This window comes from Mixophyes fleayi, chromosome 2 (genome assembly GCF_038048845.1).
Source record: "Mixophyes fleayi isolate aMixFle1 chromosome 2, aMixFle1.hap1, whole genome shotgun sequence".
Classification (NCBI taxonomy): domain Eukaryota; kingdom Metazoa; phylum Chordata; class Amphibia; order Anura; family Limnodynastidae; genus Mixophyes; species Mixophyes fleayi.
Genome location: NC_134403.1, coordinates 370,328,887 through 370,347,720, shown reverse-complemented (window position 1 = coordinate 370,347,720; position 18,834 = coordinate 370,328,887).

Here is an 18,834-nt window from a genome sequence, read left to right as displayed (position 1 = left end):
AAGTAGGAAATAGAGTGGTATAGAGTTGTAGTGTGGTATAGATAGAGTGGTCCACACAATATAATAATAAAACCCTCAACTGGTCTGAATTCCACCAAACAAGTATCTTGACTGCGTAGTGTGGTGGCCCCGGTACACAATTTGGTACCGGGGCCACAATACCTCCTCCAAACATGCTACAGACAATTCGTCATTGAGAGACCCCAGACAGACAGGGTCGAAGTGTTATTGTTTGACTTTGTAAACCCAAAAAAATGTCCCTGTTGCACTTGCACATAGTCGTGCAATGAAGACTGACTTTTTCATTTAAAGGCACGATCTTTAAAGTGTCAGAAAGAGAGAGAAGACACAGGAGAGGAGAGTTGTAGCTGGGGACCTGGGGTGGAAGCTCCCAGGCTACCCCAGCATTGCCTGGAAGTCTGAGCGTGGTGACTGAGCCAGGGCAAGGAATGTGTGCCCTGGATGAGGGGGAGAACTCCATGCCACTATAGTGAACCCAAGAGAGAGGGGGACACTGCACATGGAAGAGGCCCTGGAGTGAGGGCTGCTACAAGAGGCATGGTAGCTGTAGTGTCAGATCCTGAGGCTGAGAGTACACAGAGTGACGTGTCAGAGCACAGGAGACATTATCCCCGCAGAGGAGGGATGAGCTGCAGTTGAGAGGTATGTTGTTGAAATAGGACATGCACACTTTAACAAACCAATCATTTCAGTGACAGGGCCTACCAAACAACTTTGACTGAAATGATTGGTTTGTTTGGGCCCCCACACCAAAAAAGCTATTCATCTCTCCCTGTACAGACTAAACAGGCTCTACTGAGGCAAGATGTCGTCCTCATCCTCAACCTCTGATTCCTCTCCCCCTACAGTGTGTACTTCCTCCTCATCACACATTATCAATTCGTCCCCGCTGGACTCCACAACCACAGGTCCCTCTGTAGTATCTGGAGGGCAGTGCTGTACTTCATTGAGGAATTGATTATTCATTTTTATAAACATCATTTTTTCAACGTTGTGAGGAAGCAACCTCCTTCGCCGCTCACTGACCAGGTTCCCCGCTGCACTAAAAACTCTTTCCGAGTACACACTGGAGGGGGGACAACTCAGGTAAAATAGAGCCAGTTTGTACAGGGGCTTCCAAACTGCCTTTTTTTCCTGCCAGTAACAATATGGACTGTCTGACATGTCTACTTAGATGGTGTCAGCAAAGTAATCATCCACAATTTTTTCTATTGTCACAGCATCCAATGCAGCGAGAGTAGACATGTCTGCAATGGTTGGCAGGTCCTTCAGTCCGGACCAGATGTTATCAGCATCCCCGCCAGTGCCTCTTTTGGGAAAACTGAGCTTTTTCCTCGCAGCCATAGATGTGGAAGAAAATGAGGGTGGAGCTGTTGGCATGTCACGGTCCTCTTCAGAGGACAATCTCCTGACCAGCAGGTCTTTGCACCGCTGTAGACTTGTGTCCGCCGGAAACAGAGACACAACATACGCTTTAAACCGAGGATCGAGCACGGTGGCCAGAATGTATTCCTCTGACTTTAAAAGAGTGACCACCCTCGGATCCTGGCAAAGCGTACAAAGGGCTACATCCACAAGAGCTACATGCTTGCTGTAATCGCAATGGCTTACCAGCTCCTCCCTCACTTTCTCCAGCTGCTTCTGCAACAGCCTGATCAGGGGAATGACCTGACTCAAGCTGGCAGTGTCGGAACTGAATTCTCGTGTGGCAAGTTCAAATGGCTGCAGAACCTTGCACAACACGGAAATCAGTCTCCACTGCGCTTGACTCAGGCGCATCCCCACTCCTTTGCCTATGTCGTAGGTGGCTGTGTAGGCCTGAATGGCCTTTTGCTGCTCCTCCATCCTCTGCAGCATATAGAGGGTGGAGTTCCAGCGCGTCATAACCTCTTGTTTGAGGTGATGGCAGGGCAGGTTCAAGCTTTTTTGATGTGCCTCTAGTCTGCGGTAGGCACTGGCTGAATGCCGAAAGTGTCCAGCAATTTTGCGGGCCACCGCAAGCATCTCCTGCACACCCCTGTCACTCTTGAGGTAATGCTGCACCACCAAATTAATGGTGTGGGCAAAACATGGGACGTGCTGGAAATTGCCCATATTTAATGCCCGCACAATGTTACTGGCATTGTCTGACACCACAAATCCCCATGAGAGTCTAAGTGGGGTAAGCCACTGGGAGATAATTTCCCTCATTTTCTCTAATATGTTGTCAGCGTTGTGCCTCTTATTAAAGCCTGTAATGCACAATGTTGCCTGCCTTTGCATGAGCAGCCATTTTGTAGATGCTGCTACTGATGCAGCTGTTGCTGTTGCTGCGGAAGGGGATGCATCTACCCAGTGGGCTGTCACAGTCATATAGTCCTTCGTTTGCCCAGAACCACTTGTCCACATGTCCGTGGTTAAGTGGACAGTGGGTACAACCGCATTTTTAAGAGCACTGAGGACACTTGATCGTACTTCTCTGTACATTTTTGGTATCGCCTGCCTAGTGAAGTGGAATCTCGAGGGGATTTGGTACCGGGGACACAATACCTCCATCAACCCTCTAAATCCCACTCCACTGATGGCGGACACCGGGCGCACGTCTAACACCAACATTGCAGTTACAGCCGCAGTTATACGCTTTGCAATAGGGTGACTACTATCGTATTTGGTGGTCATGGCAAACGACTGTTGGACGGTCAATTGTTTGGTGAAAGACTTAGCGGTCTTACGACTTCCCCTCTGGGAAGATGACCGACTAACAGCAGCAACAGCAGCAGTGGCAGTAGTAGGCGTACCGCTGCAGGATTCCTCGGATGAATCCCGTATTGAGGAGGACTCAGTCTGGCTGCTGACTTGGGCTGCAGGACTGAATCTGATGGAGATTGTGGAGGAAGTTGACGAGGAGGGTGTTGCTGGTGTGTATCCAACTGGACCACGGGATTTAGGTGTCCCTGTACCGATGAGGGTCCTAGCCCCAGTTCCTGAACTAACCACTGAACTATGAAGGTTATTCAGGTGACGTATAAGGGAGGATGTTCCTAGGTGGGCAAGATCCTTACCCCTGCTTATTTGAGCTTTACATAAGCTACATATTGCCATACATTGGTTGTCTGGATTTGGATAAAAATAACTCCACACCGAAGAGGTGCATTTTTTGGTCTTCTGACCAGGCATGACGATGGGCTTTTTCATCCCATGGACATCAGCTGTTTCCCCCCCTGGTGCCTCATTTACAATAACCACATCACCATCCTCATCATCAAGTTCCTCCACAGCGCCAGCTACATCATCAATAGCCTCCTCCCGAGCCACCTCTTCCCGTACAGTGATGGGAAGGTCAGGCTTGACAACCACCAACACCCTTGGACTCGCCTTGGGGATTTGTGATAATTTCTCTTTAGAAGGCAGAGTTGTTTGCTGTTTTGTTGCTGACAGCATAACTCTCTTCAATTTTTTGTAGGGGGGGGGGAGGAGGAGGAGGGCTAAGATCCGTGGGTGAAGCTGAACCACTAGTCATGAACACGGGCCAGGGCCTAAGCCGTTCCTTGCCACTCCGTGTCGTAAATGGCATATTGGCAACTTTACGTTTCTCCTCAGATGATTTTAAGTTTCTCTTTTTGCTACTTTTTCTTAACTTGGGCTTTTTGGATTTTACATGCCCGGTACTACGAGATTGGGCATCGGGCTTGGAAGACGACGTTGATGGCATTTCATCGTCTATGTCATGACTAGTGGCAGCAGCTTCAGCATTAGGAGGAAGTGGGTCTTGATCTTTCCCTACTTTATCCTCCAAATTTTTGGTCTCCATTATATGTAGCACAAGATACTGCAGAATGTGTGAACTTGGTAATATTGCAGTACCAATGGACTTATACTGCTGGATTGGTTTTGCAAATTTGGTTATAATTATTATTTTTTATTTTTTTTTTAAATTTTTTATTTTTTTTTACTTTTTTCTTATTTTTAAAAAACTTGGGAATAGTGGGGAAATAACTATGCCCTTAGAAGCACAGAGCACAGGACACAGCACCACTGGACTAAACAGGACACGGCACAGGACCCAGCAGCACTACGGAACTCAGCAGGACAGAGCACAGGACACAGCACCACTGGACTGATACTGCAGAATGTGTGAACTTGGTAATATTGCAGTACCAATGGACTTATAATGCTGGATTGGTTTTGCAAATTTGGTTATAATTATTATATATTTTTTTTTTTTTTAAATTTTTTATTTTTTTTTACTTTTTTTTTATTTTTTAAAAACTTGGGAATAATGGGGAAATAACTATGCCCTTAGAAGCACAGAGCACAGGACACAGCACCACTGGACTGAACAGGACACGGCACAGGACCCAGCAGCACTACGGAACTCAGCAGGACAGAGCACAGGACACAGCACCACTGGACTGATACTGCAGAATGTGTGAACTTGGTAATATTGCAGTACCAATGGACTTATAATGCTGGATTGGTTTTGCAAATTTGGTTATAATTATTATATATTTTTTTTTTTTTAAAATTTTTTATTTTTTTTTACTTTTTTTTTATTTTTTAAAAACTTGGGAATAATGGGGAAATAACTATGCCCTTAGAAGCACAGAGCACAGGACACAGCACCACTGGACTGAACAGGACACGGCACAGGACCCAGCAGCACTACGGAACTCAGCAGGACAGAGCACAGGACACAGCACCACTGGACTGATACTGCAGAATGTGTAAACTTTGTAATATTGCAGTACCACTGGACTTTTACTGCTGAATGTGTGAACTTGGTAATATTGCAGTACCAATGGGCTTATACTGCAGGATTGGTTGTGAAAATTTTGTGGTAATTAAAAAATATTAAAGTAGTTTTTGGTATTTTTTAAAAAAACTTTTTTTTATTTTTTTAAACACAGGGGAATATTGGGGAAATAACTATGCCCTTAGAAGCACAGAGCACAGGACACAGCACCACTGGACTGAACAGGACACAGCACAGGACCCAGCAGCACCACTGACCTCAGAAGGACAGAGCACAGCACACAGCACCACTGGACTGATACTGCAGAACACAGCACAGCACAGCACAGCACTAAACAGCACAGCACAGCACAGCACTAAACAGCACAGAACTAAACAGCACAGAACTAAACAGCACAGAACTAAACAGCACAGCACGAGATCTACCAGGACAGAGGACCACCTAACACACCCTCCCTCTACCCTGATCAATGCCCGAGTGAAGATTGCAGCGACTAGCGGGGAATTTATAGGATCCGAGTATCGCGAGATCCGACAACGGGATTATGAGTCAGAGCCTCAGTTTCACTTTTGAATTTGGCGCCAATACCCGGATCTGTCTCGGATCCGACTCGGATCCGCAACGTTCGGGTGGGCTCGGATTTCATAAATCCGAGTGCGCTCATCCCTAGTATTAATTAATGTTTTACAATTTTGTTTATATATATATATATATATATATATATATATAGATAGATAGATATATATTTTTTTTTTATTTACCCACACATTGGTGCGGGGGGGGGCGGTAACCAGTGTAGTAGCCTAGGGCGGCTGTGACCCTCAATCAGGCCTTGCTCACAGAACTGGGGTCATGGATTTGATTCCAACCAAGGTCCTATTTGTGTGTGAACTTTATATGTTGTTCCCATGTTTGCATGGGCAGCACACTCCAAAAACATGCTGGTAGGTTAATTGGCTTCTGCCAAAATGTGGTAAGGAATTTAGACTGTAAGCTCCAACAGGACAAGGACTGATGATTATGCTTAATGCTCTCTGTACAGTGTTGCATAATATGGAGGTTGTCACGTTACCAAGGAGGGACAACTGGATCCTGGTAGTTCAGCTGGGATTGGCATGACTTCAGCTAGGGGCGCGGGATCTAACAAGTGAAGGTGTTCACCAGTGATTCCCGCAAGGGAATGTGGGCTTTGCGGCTTCCACTTGCAGGTCGCGGCCCCCTAGGGACGTTCCCAACGAACCACAAAAGAAGGAGCGTGGTATTAGGTAGAAAGTAGCCTTGCCACTCGGTAGTGGTGATTAGCAGGGATTTTCTGCAGCATTGCCACTTGGGAGTGGTAATTAGCAGGGATGTTCTGCAGCGTTGCCACTTGGGAGTGGTGATTAGCAGGGATGTTCTGCAGCGTTGCCACTTGGGAGTGGTATTTAGCAAGAAAGTTCTGCAGCGTTGCCACTTGGGAGGCGGTTTTCAGGGATAGAGTAGCGTCGCCACCAGGTGCAGGCTGGGAGGTATCAGCCCGGGGGGGGCGCTCAGGCGGCCGCATCACATGACACACGATGCGGCCGCGTCATAATGATGGCCGCCGGTAATGTAAAAAAATGATTGCATCCACGGCGGGGGACGGGGGGAGGCGGCCGGCCCAAGCAGCCGTTAGACTGAGCGGCCCGGGTGCCCGCTGCCCCCCTGCCCTCCGGTCCAGCCCGCCCCTGGTAGCCTCTTGGAAGCGGTTTACAGGTAACTTCTGCGGCGTAGCCGCTTAGAGGAGATTTTCCTGGAAAGATAGCTGCGTAGGAGCTTGGAGGAGCCGGTATACTTAAACGCAGGGTAAGAACTTCCCAGGAGAATAAAGGAGCTGTTTCCAGTACTAAGGTCAGGGACTGACTGAAAGAACCAGCCCTGAATCTAGAGTAGAAGAACAAGATATAGGGCTGTACTAACTAGGACAACCAATAGAGAGCAGTAGAAGGCATGAAAAAGTCTTGGAGTTTCTGCGCATGTGCAGAACTGCCGACCGCCGGAAGACAGTAGAAGACAGCGCTGGAAGGAGACAGGACTGCCGCCGCTGATCAGGTAAGACAGGTTGGTGGGGAACGGGGCAGGAGAGCACTGGAAGCGCACGCCGGGTCCCTGGGGGACACAGCGGGAACCCGGCGTGGGACAGCAGTTCAATATAATTATACAATAATAATACTTTAGCTAAATAACTTCAAGTGGAGATGAGTGAAAATGCAGCAATACTGCGCTATCCAAGTTTCACAAACGAGTGTAGAGCTTTTGCATTTCATTGAATTTTTTATCTATAAACAGACCTGGGACATTCACACTGTCAATTAATTCTACTCTGTGGTATGGTTGAGGTATATTCAGAGAGGGAGGAGGGGAGGAATTCAACACAAACATTAAAGAATAAATCCAATAGCGAAATGCGTAAATATTGCTTGGAGTGGTAATTGTAGATAATAAGGTAATATACTATGTCAAATTCAAACTCCTGTCATAGTATGATATATTCAACATATATAATTGAATGATACAATATGTGCTTTTTGTATCTGTTGGTATTTCAGGCTTGGCAGCCATTTATCCAGCTATTTTACCTTTTTACTCATTACAGAAGTGTCTTCTCCCTGTCACTATTTCACATCTACTCCTCAGGCGTAACAATTTTTGAGGATCTAAAAGGGATGGTGGATATCAATTTAGAATTCATTGTGTATTTACCAAAATTGGGCGTAGCTAGTACATATCTGGATGTAGTTTGGGGGATCAGGACCCAGCTTTGGTAGCTTTTGATGTGTGCATTTCCAACCGCTAGTGACAACGCACAGAGGTACAGGTTCGCATATGCCCATTTCTTAATTGTCCAAATAGATACAGAGAAGCCTCTAGATACCCTATATCAGAGTGCGTGTAGCCCAGCACAATGACCCCAATAGTGGGTACGCATACTAGACTGCGAAATGCGTTGGTTAACTTGCCACGATATTGAGTTGTGTACTTAGTTTTCTCGAGAGAGTAGTACAAGGCATAACATGTTATTGTTTTCTATGAGGATGTTTTACATTTCCAAAAATTAAAAACCGGTTTTAAAGTTTAATGTAAGCTTCTGGTTAGGAATAAGGCTTGGTTTTAGGATTTAGCTCATGCTAGCTTTAGAGTTTTGTGGTAGGTTCAAATGTAGGACTTGAACGACATGCGTGTGTATAAGGGTAAGGATTTAGCTTAAGATTAGTATTTTTAATTTAACCCAACAAATTTCTGGGTCACCTTGGTCAATCAACAAAGGTGAGGAGACCCGCTCGGGTCCACATAACATGTCTAAGAAGTGGACCTTATCTGGTGGGCTCGCTTGGTGTCAATCGTATCATTTGCCTCAGCTACAGGGCAGGTGTCAGTCCCGATAGTGATGACTGACACATCATAGTACTTGATTTAAAAACTTCACACATCTGTACCACTACCTACCACAGAACATGTGTATGCAAGTAAGTTAGACTATAAAAATGCATTGTATGTACAGAATGCATTGAAATCATCTTAATTTATGTATTTAATCTTAAAAAGCCCATAATTTTAGTAATGATTATACTGTTGAGAGTTATTCTTTTGTTTTGTAATATAATATTTTTTCAGGTCATTGACCTTTAACTATTTTGTACAGAATAAAAACTAGTCACTGTTCTGAAGTCTTATTAGACCATGCACATTTTAGTAGCGCTGCACTTATATTGATTAGCATATACTTTCAATACAACATTTACAGCCAGATGTGACAATTCTAGGTTAGTGAAACATTAACAAGCAGGATACTTGTACTTATATTCACTCTTGAAGTAAATGACTTTAGCGCACAGCATAGAGCATCATTAGAGAGTGAATTATTGTTCTGATAGGGGAGGGATTCATAACATCTAGGGGAATATTATAGAGGACTGCTACCAGTATCCTTGACAGCATGTTCCTCCCAAGGAGTAAACCTAATTTTTTTTTTGCTACATGAAATAGCACTTACTGTACCCTGTAGGGTTGTGCAGAACACTGACGTGGGGGTAATGGGCCTTTGTAATCTTATTAGATTTTTATAGTCTGTTAACTTGTGAGAGGATTAAGACACACAGAGTGGTCCCAGATCCTTTTAGAATCATGTATCTTTTTTTAGAATACTGACGAGATGACAATTTAGGACCGTTGTGACAATGTCACATATATATAGCATACATTAGATTTTTGATGCTTTGCAGAAATTCTATTTAAGTGCACCTACTACACGTATACAGCTTCAGATTACGGTATCATTTACCATTATTTGTTTTATATTGGCAATAATATAAATGTGCAATGTTAGATGGACCTAACACCCAAGTAGGCACAGCATTGACCTGATAGGTGGAGCAGACATAAGTAGGCAGGGTCAGCACACCAGTGGGAGGAGTCAGCACACCAGTGGGAGGAGTCAGCACACCAGTGGGTGGAGTCAGTGGGGCAGATTAAATAGCATCAGGTAGTTCCCAAGGTTGACATTACTGTGATTGTAGATGGGTCTGGGAAGTTCTTGCTGTTGCATGAAGCCTGGCCACCTTTAAATCATTCTAACTAAGGACTCATCCACTGTCAGTCTCCCATCAGTTCTAGAATCCCCCTAGCAGTAGAAAATCATATTACATCTGCCTACCTGTACACAAACCTGAGGTTCCACCCTCCCCACGCCCTATGTACCTCTTCTTGGGGGCAGGAATGGCTTTCAAAGATAACAAATAAAAAACATACTTTTAAAATATAATTGTGATTACTTGTAAACACTAGCATCAGCAATTCAAATAACGCTTTCTTTTGTTCAAATTAAACAAAAATATTACAATGGATGTGTCATGAAAAATATATTGCAAGATAAACCAGTATTATATTATAGTATTTTGTACAGTATTAGTGATTGATATACAATACAGAGAGCATCCTATGCCTGCTATACAATAAAGATGGCATCCTGGTGACTGCCATATAATACAGATAGCAACCTAGTAACTGATATACAATGCAGAGAGCATAATAATAACCAATATTCAAGATAGCATCCAAGTGAGCTCCATGCAATACAGAAAGCAACCTAGGGACCACCATACAACACAGAGAGCATCCTAGGGATTGCCATGTAATACAAAGAGCATACTTATGATCGCCATACAATACAGAGAGCAACCTAGGAACCACAATACAATACAGAGAGCATCTTAGTGACCGCCATGTAATACAAAGAGTATTTTTGTGACCGCCATACAATATCATCCCACTCATACACTAATCAACCACTCCTCAAAGTCATTAACTCCTTTTGCTTCATCATAGCAACCCAATTCAACATAATTAAGTATTATTAAATAATCCCTGCATAATTCATATGCATTAACCCCCTCATTACATCTCTCAGTCTCGTCAAATAACCCCTTTGTCATAATTTAAATCATTAAGATCACCCACATAAACAACTAAACCCCTTATTAGGAACCTTCCCTCAATTAAACTCATTCATCCCTCCATACCCATTCACCAGTTGCTGGCACACTGTGCGGGCGTGGTGCAGAGGAATGGTGGTCTTGCCATGGCATGATTGAAGGAAGGGTCATCACAGAGCATTTGCAGACAGAGTGGTAACAGTGACAGCCTGAAAACGTCAAACAGTTCCAACGAATGAAGATCCTGGCGGCCTACAATGGCGTCACTTTGAAAGCCCACACTATGATTCGTGCTGTTAAGCTGCTAATTTAAGGAGGCGCCAGCTGTACAATGTTCTAGGCTTTGCAAATAACATTGTACAGGCGGCACCTCCTTAAATTAGCAGTTTAACAGCTCAACACAAGCGGTCACTGTTACCACTCTGTTGGGAATGCCGCCTTTGGTCTCATCATGTCGGGGTATCCAATGCCGGCGTTTCCAGCATCGGGATTAGGTACCCAATCCAACATTCCTACACAGAAGTTTTCTGGACGATGACTGACTGACTATATAAGGTAATAATATAAATTGACATATGTTCTGATACTGCTGTCAGCTTCTAAGATAGGCTAGGTACACAATGAAGAATTTTCTGACCGACGTGTCATCACAAACGATTGTACCTACGACTGAAGGTCCGATCAGTCTGGCGATTCATCCATACACACCGACACGATTCAGATCTGTGCTCTTCATCTGGTCCTCTAGTCTTCAGAGAATGACAGCACAATATTCATTCATACACGACTCTGTAAACTCTATGGAGATCGTGAGCATGAGCGCGCACACACTACATGATCGGTGGGTGATTAGTCGGAAAATATTAAACAGTACGACCAACCAAATGAAGCGATGATCGGCACTTTGGGACCACTTTAGATCATCGTGTCACTGTACACACGATATCTGACCAGGAGGTCGGAAGTCGGCTGATTGGAGTTTTTTTCTTGCAATCAACGGGCCAGTGTGTACCTCTTGTGGAAGCCTGTTTGTGGCTTGTTCTATATTTCGATATTTAGACACATCTATAAACACAACACGGGCAGATGTGTTTCCCCCCATTGAGAATGTTGTTGTAGGTTTACCTAAATGTTTTGCAGCATCATCTCAATGGGGGTTAAGCAACAACATGTTTGTAGAGTGACATCATGGCTGGCTCCGTCTATACTGCTATTTGTGCTGTGTGTATCGTACAGCCAGCGGCTGAGTCACAAATACAGGATTTGCTGGTAAAGCCGCCAAATCCCAGGATTACAGACAACAGCTCCGAAGAGACAAACATTACCGATAAACACACATGTGAGTATAAGCATTAATCTCCCAAGAAATAACTGTTAATTTTGGAAAGAAAAACGCTTAATATCTAAGGTTGGCTCTGATTGCCGATCTCATTTTTTTTCCTCTTGCGGAGAGAAAATTGCCAAAGACACACAATGAAAGCTGAGGTTGGCCCCATTTCTACCTGATATTTTTATTAAATGGCCTTTGAGAAAAAAGAAAAACAATCTTTTTTTTTTCTTCACAGAAGAAACAAATGAAAAACTATTCAGGAGCAGAGCAAATCAATCAATCATGCCGCCATCCTTTCTTTCACAGTAGAAGTATAAAAAGCTCCAACATTCGGAGGCTATATGTTAGTAATAAAGTTTGCAACCTCACTGCAGTGACTCTGTTGCCTGACACTGATACCGGAAAACTTTGCAGGGAACTTCCCACAATTTCTGCATCTCATCTTGCATGACAGGATAATTCCGCCAGAAATGTAGTTTGGGGTACAATTAGAATGAGATTGGTGGGTCCCTCGATGCCTCTAATAGTAAACTAAGTAAAATGGGGTTTACATCATTCAGCCCCGGTTATTACACATAGAAAATAAGTGTGAAAAGCAGAAGCAGACTATTATCACATTGTAAAAAGGGTGTGTATCATTCTTACCTAATTGTTGTCAATGTAAATATAAAATAATAAAAGATACTAATAATTACATCAAAACAACCAAAGAGTGATGATACTATGCCGTTGTCAATATATTGAAATAAGAACAAATACTAGGGGGTAAATATATCAAGCTGCACATTTTCAGAGAGTTTGAAAAATGGAGATGTTGCCTATAGCAACCAATCAGATTCTAGTTATTATTTATTTAGTACATTCTACAAAATGATAACTAGAATCTGATTGGTTGCTATAGGCAACATTTCCAGTTTCAAACCTGCCCGAAACTCGCAGCTTCATCCATTTACCCCTAGGAACTATAGTCGGCACATTACACACTGGAAGCAGTACTGCGCAGTGATCCATATACGTACTGAATGACAATAAATATTGGCCTTTGTATCCAAAATAATGAACAAAGAGGTTTTACTGTGCATTTAAAACGTACATACAAAGTAAAAACAGATGCTGGGACGTATAATCACAAATAAGATTAGAATAAGTACTGTGCAACTGTATACATGTATATACAGTATAGTCCTACACAAACCGAACGACAACGAGTATTGAATATTATTTGTATTATTACTATTATATTAATAATTTTTAATTTATAGAGCGCCACCTGAGGTCCACAGCGCTATACAGAGTGAAAACAAGACAGTACATGGTATAACAGTACAGTACAGTAAATATATAACACTACAACTCTCAACACAGCTACTGGGGTGCAAGGGGTATATTCAGCGCAGGCTGAAACCTGTGCCCATTAGAGTGGGTGCAGCTAACAGGTTTAGAGCGTGAGGTTCAAAGACAATGGAGAAGTGGAGCCAGTGGGCAGAGAGCACAGGGAGGAGGTGAGCAGTGTAGCTGGTGAGCAAACGTTATAGCTAATAAGAACAGGTGGAAAGAGGGCCCTGCTCACTAGAGCTTACAATCTAAAGGGGAAGGGGCAGACAAACGGTTGGCACATGGGGGTGTGTAAAGGGATATGAGGGCAAGAAGCAAGAGTGGGAGAGAGGGAGGAAGTGGAGGATTGATAGGCTTTTATATACAGGTGGATTTTCAATGACCGTTTGAAACTATACAGGCTAGGCCGGAAATAATCTGATAGAACAGGGGAGATCATCCCATTGATGGGGGGCAACACAGGAAAAATCTTGGATAAGGGAGTTAGATGTGGTTACCAGAGGGGATGAAACACGGCGGTCATTGACCGACCGAAGAGGGCAGGAGGGAGTATATAGGGAGATGAGCAAAAGTATTGATTATTTTATATTATAGAGTATTGCCCCCAAAAGAGAAGAGGTACTGTGGAGAAATATAATACCGGTCAAATTCAGCATATATAATAGGAGAAGTGGTACTGTGCATTTATCCATAGAGTAAGGATAATAGCATATACTAAGAATTCCACACAACATACAGAACTATTATAGTCAGTACACTTGAGATTAGAAGCAGCACTGTGCAGTTGCCGAAATATACATACCGAACAACAATATTAAATATGTGCGTTACACAGTACATACAGACTAAGAACATGTACTGGAAAGTGCTGTCAGCCTACTGAACAAGAAGTTATACCCTGCAGACATCCATAAATACAATCTCAGCACAGATACTGTAAACTAAATCCAGCATAAACAAAATAAAAGAATTGATGAATTGTTGGTGAGATTTGCACATCTAGAGGTGTCCAGGGACAGAGCTGGTAAATCTCTGGCTGTGTGCATCTGCCACTCCTCAGATATAGAAGATTTCAATGTGTAATATGAAACACAGAACACAAAGATTTATTGAAGAAAACATTACAAGTGATGTCTTTAAAGACTGTTGCAATATCTGCGGACTCGGTATGAGAACCCAAGCCAGCGATTCTTAAACAATTTATACAATTTGTATCACTGGCCAAGAAATCTGATTCAAGAGCTCAGAATAATATTTGAACAGCTGATCAATATAAATTCAATGGAGTCCCCAAGAGCCAGCGGTATTGACTTACTAAGTCTGTTGCTGAACTATTTGGTGTGCTACTGACGTTTCTCATAGGTATCACAGAGATTCTTTACAAGTAAATTACTCAGGGAGTAATGAGGAAACATAATGATAGCTGACCCTCCATGGCGGATTTGATAGTTTTATTTTGTTACAAAGATGAGTAAACATAATTAGTATTTTATAAGGCTGAGATTAATTGTCTAAACATTACATTTCTCAGCTGATAACACAAGTCATGTGACACATTAGTCTCATAATAGTGACTATATGAAATAATGTGTCTCTGGTACATGGGACTGTGATATAAATGAGATAATGAAACACTTCTGCAATGTTAAAGATAAATTCAAGTATTGGTTAAATCAAACCATCTGAAATGCTTATAAATTATTTTCCCTGTGTGACAAGCAATTGCATGCGGTCATGTGCAATTGCTTTGTAGCGGCAAAATGTAACCACATTATATTAATATCACTGTTCCATCATATTCCTATAGAGACTCATTGTGTATTAGTATATGCATAGGCATTGTGAATGGCGGGACTTCCATTCATCAAAGAGGTAATGATAATTGCTTTCCCATTTAAGTGGGTTTTGCTCAAAAGCAATCAATACCGATGCAATACTAACTTTAGACATTAGATATACTTAAACTGTACCAATATTAATTAACTGAGTCCATGTCCAGATTCAACATTACCTTGGGAATTCAAATTTTGTTTATTGCCTCTCACTATTCTACATTCAACATTGCATTTGGTTAGTAAACAATTCTCATTGTCCTGGTCTGTGCTAAATTCATTACTTCTTATCCTAAATTCAACATTGTAGCAATGGCCATTGCCTTTTAATGACCTGTGTACCTGACACAGCCTGGGAAATCCCTTATACTATAAAAAGACCTCGCGCAAGAGCTAAGTTCATTGCGTATCGGAGCTTCTACAGCATAGAAGCTGTTTTGCGGTGTCTGTTCTTGTTTAAATTTATTTAACCAAGCATGTTCCGGATTGGATTACAAATATGGGGCCCTTCTGGCTGAAGACTACAAGCAACTACGGGGCCCTTCTGGCCAAGAAGATCAGAAGACATTTACAAACAGGGCTTTGGAGTTACAAATACTTTTGGACATTTCAAGCAGGGACTTTGGAACTACAAGTAGTTTTGGACTTAGCGAGGGCCCTAGAGAGGAGGTCTGTTCGTTTTTTTGGGCGGACCCCACTCCCTAGGAAATCCAGCCCAGCGCTGATCAGCCTGGGGTTGGTTTGTCATTATGGCAGGGCAACCCCTGCCGCGTGTCCCCCTGCTATAGTGCCACCCACCCCAGGCTGGTTTGCCTAGTGCTGTTTAAGTGAAAATCGGGGGAACTCTGCAAATTTTTCCCTCCGATTTTCACGTAACCAGCAGTAGGCTGCCAGAACTAGGGTTGGCCGGGCTTGGGGACTCCACACTTTTTTTTTTTATCTTTTATCTGATTTTACACATTTGACTGCTGCCGGGACCTCCGGCTATATAGTCTGAAAGTGTAACAGTGATGTGATTACTAATCACGCTGCTAGAATGCAGCGTGTTGTATGTAGCGATTTTTAAAGCAAACTCAGAAGAGTTTGCTTAATCGCAGCTTTATACAACGAGACTTGTATAGCTGCAGTGGCAAACAGTTGGGACTTTGATCTCTATCGATTTTGGAAATAGTGATTTTGACATGAAATCTCAGGTTCATACATCTGCGAGTTTCAACTGTCCCAAGAAAATCGCTGGATTTGCAGAATAGCACCTTGATTCATTTACCCCCTGGTCTGATTGGCAAGTTTGGGGAGCTGATCAGATTGTTAATGGACTGTCTGATAAATCTGATAATCTGACGACCACATTAGCTTATGTGTGTGAGGACTATACTGCGTGGGGCCCCTATGATCTGGTAAGAATATTACATTGATGCAATTTGGCCCATCATGTGCATGACTACATTTCACCAATCAGATCTCTAATAGAATGACCAGATATGTCTGCATGTAGCCAGTAAGGTGCAGGGCCATCTTAAAAACATTATGGGCCCCCGGGCAAAGCAGTGCACCGGGGCCCCTAGATATAGATATAGATATAGATATATAGATGTATACAGATACAGATACAGATATAGATATAGATATATAGATATAGAGATAGATAGATGTACTTGCTCAGTGACCCTTGTAGGTTTTTTTTGCAGGTTTTATTCTTGCAGGATTATTTATTCTCATTAAGAGCCATGCCTATGGGGCCCCCTTGCCCGTGGGGCCCCCGGGCAGCTGCCCATCGTGCCCAATGGAAAAGATGGCCCTGGTAAGGTGCCTGTAAATCTGCAGGCTAGTTAGGTAAGTTTTGATGTAATGTGCCACAAATCAAAGCATGTATGTGCCCCAAAAGTGCATTTACCCCAATTTAATGTCTGATCGGGATCGTCCTGGTGCTCTTGGAAAACATGCTCAAATGATGTCCTCATTTCACCTGGTGTGAAGACATTGGCCCTATCGCACTAACTGTGCCCAGGATGGCCGAGGGCAAAGTCGCTACCCAGCAGAACCGTTTATTGTGGACCAGTCCTAGGCTACGTGCGAAGCTATGGCAAAATCTAGTACCATGCATACATCCTAGGAGGAAGCTCTTGGGCCCCGCAATCACTTTTACATAATCTAGCTCAAATGGGACCATGAATAGGCAGATGGGAGCAGAGAACCTGTAAGTATCGCCTGTAGGGTCCGGCCCTTTCACTTAATCATCAAGTAGGCCACATGGTTATATCCAGACAAGTGCTTGGAATGAAGGTCCAGATCTGTCAATGTTTGGGCATCTTATGACCACCCTGTCTAGCAGATTAAGTTTTTTGTCATATTGGGTCCTGGGTAAAAGTTATTATGCCAATATTGATTGAGGCAGTCACTTTGTGCGCTGAACCAATGTTACAGCCTATCCATTCGTAAGGAACCAGAGATCGCTGAGGCTCTTCAATTAGTTCTGTCTACAAAATCTTACTTTACTGGATCCAGTGCGTAGGCCAGGTATCATTGCACCGATCCTACAGATGGTAGGAACACCGTCATCTATGATCCTACAAAACATTTTCTCACTCTGTAATAGACGGAACATTTCCATGATTGGCTCCATAAAATAGGCGCTCATTCCACAAAATGTAATGATGTCACAATGTGCTAATGCGCCTCTTGCATTGTGCTGCTAGGTCATAAATAACCAACAGTGTGTAGGTAACAAGTTGACTTTAAGAAGTAATACATATAAGTGTGCCTGGATAATACTGACATTATCCACATGGTACTGTGGGTACTGTGAGCAGAATGCATGCACAGCAACTAGTCCACTGGTCACGTTGTCCAAACGTATCGTCTGGTGCTGACGAGGTTAAACAAAAAAAGGCAATCAGAGGACATTGTATCCCTTGGTGTGTTTGTTTGTGATTAAGTGGAACACGGATTTGTTGGAGACGGTTAATTAGAATTACCTGCAATATAGATGGATCTTTCTATTTTACTTGTCCCCAAGTCCCAAGGGGAGGGAGGAATAGATCCATCGTTCTCTCATGGATTGACCTTTTAATTGAAGGGCCATGTTTGCTCTTAAATAGGCAATTTCATACTTGTAGATTTTGATTTCCCCAATGGCAGGAAAGTAGGCCGAGGGCCTTGTAATCCAGGTCAGGGAAGTTTGTGGGGTGGTCGTCAGGAAACAAGACGGGGGGAGAGGGGGGAGGGGTTTGCTTGTCACCTATACGCTCTGTAAGAAGACTTCTTTTTATTAATCTTCATGGGAAAATCTATTATGTATTCTCCAGCAAGAGATTACAATTCAATTAGTGGGCAGGTTAAGATCAGAAGATTTCATGCTGTGATGCATAAGAACATAATTAAGGTGCAACTGGGAAAAAATAACTAAGACAGTTACAATGAAATATGATCTCACTTCATATGAATCCGTTATCTAAAGAATCGGTCAATATTTGCAACGTGCCTTATACAGAGTTGTCCATGCAATATGCAGCTTTCATTTCTTATTGTATAATTATTGTATTTTTACTGGAATCAAATCAATCAACTTACAGACTTCTATCAGGCAGAAGCTAAATGTTACTATTTTGCAGAATGTTACTATTTTGCACTAAATAATAACAATTTGTTGCATGAAGCTTTCTAGAGATGACCAACAAGTAATTGACACATACCCAATGATAACTTTAAGCAGGAAATATCATACTTAGTAACATGGATTCACCCCCAAACTTTGTGTATTTAGATCACTGAGTTCCTGGAGATCTGGAGCTAATTTTGTTCATTTGTGTAAAATCTGTTCCTCCCTGTTCTCCAATGCATGGATGGAGATACAGAGTTAAATAGTTGAACTATTTGTACTTCTATAGAAAATATAATTTAAAGTCTAGAATGTTGGATATTGAACATACATTTTGCTACAACATCACAAACTTCTAAAGGTTTTCCAAATCAACAATGGTGTGCACTAGCTGGGATCCCAAGTGTCAATGTACACTTGTTCTGGTACCCCAAAAATCAGTGTGCTATTTTTCTGGTACCCGAACTGTCAGTGTGCCATTGTTCTGGGACCCCAAGAGTCAGTGTGTCATTGTTCTGTGACTCCAAGTGTCAGTG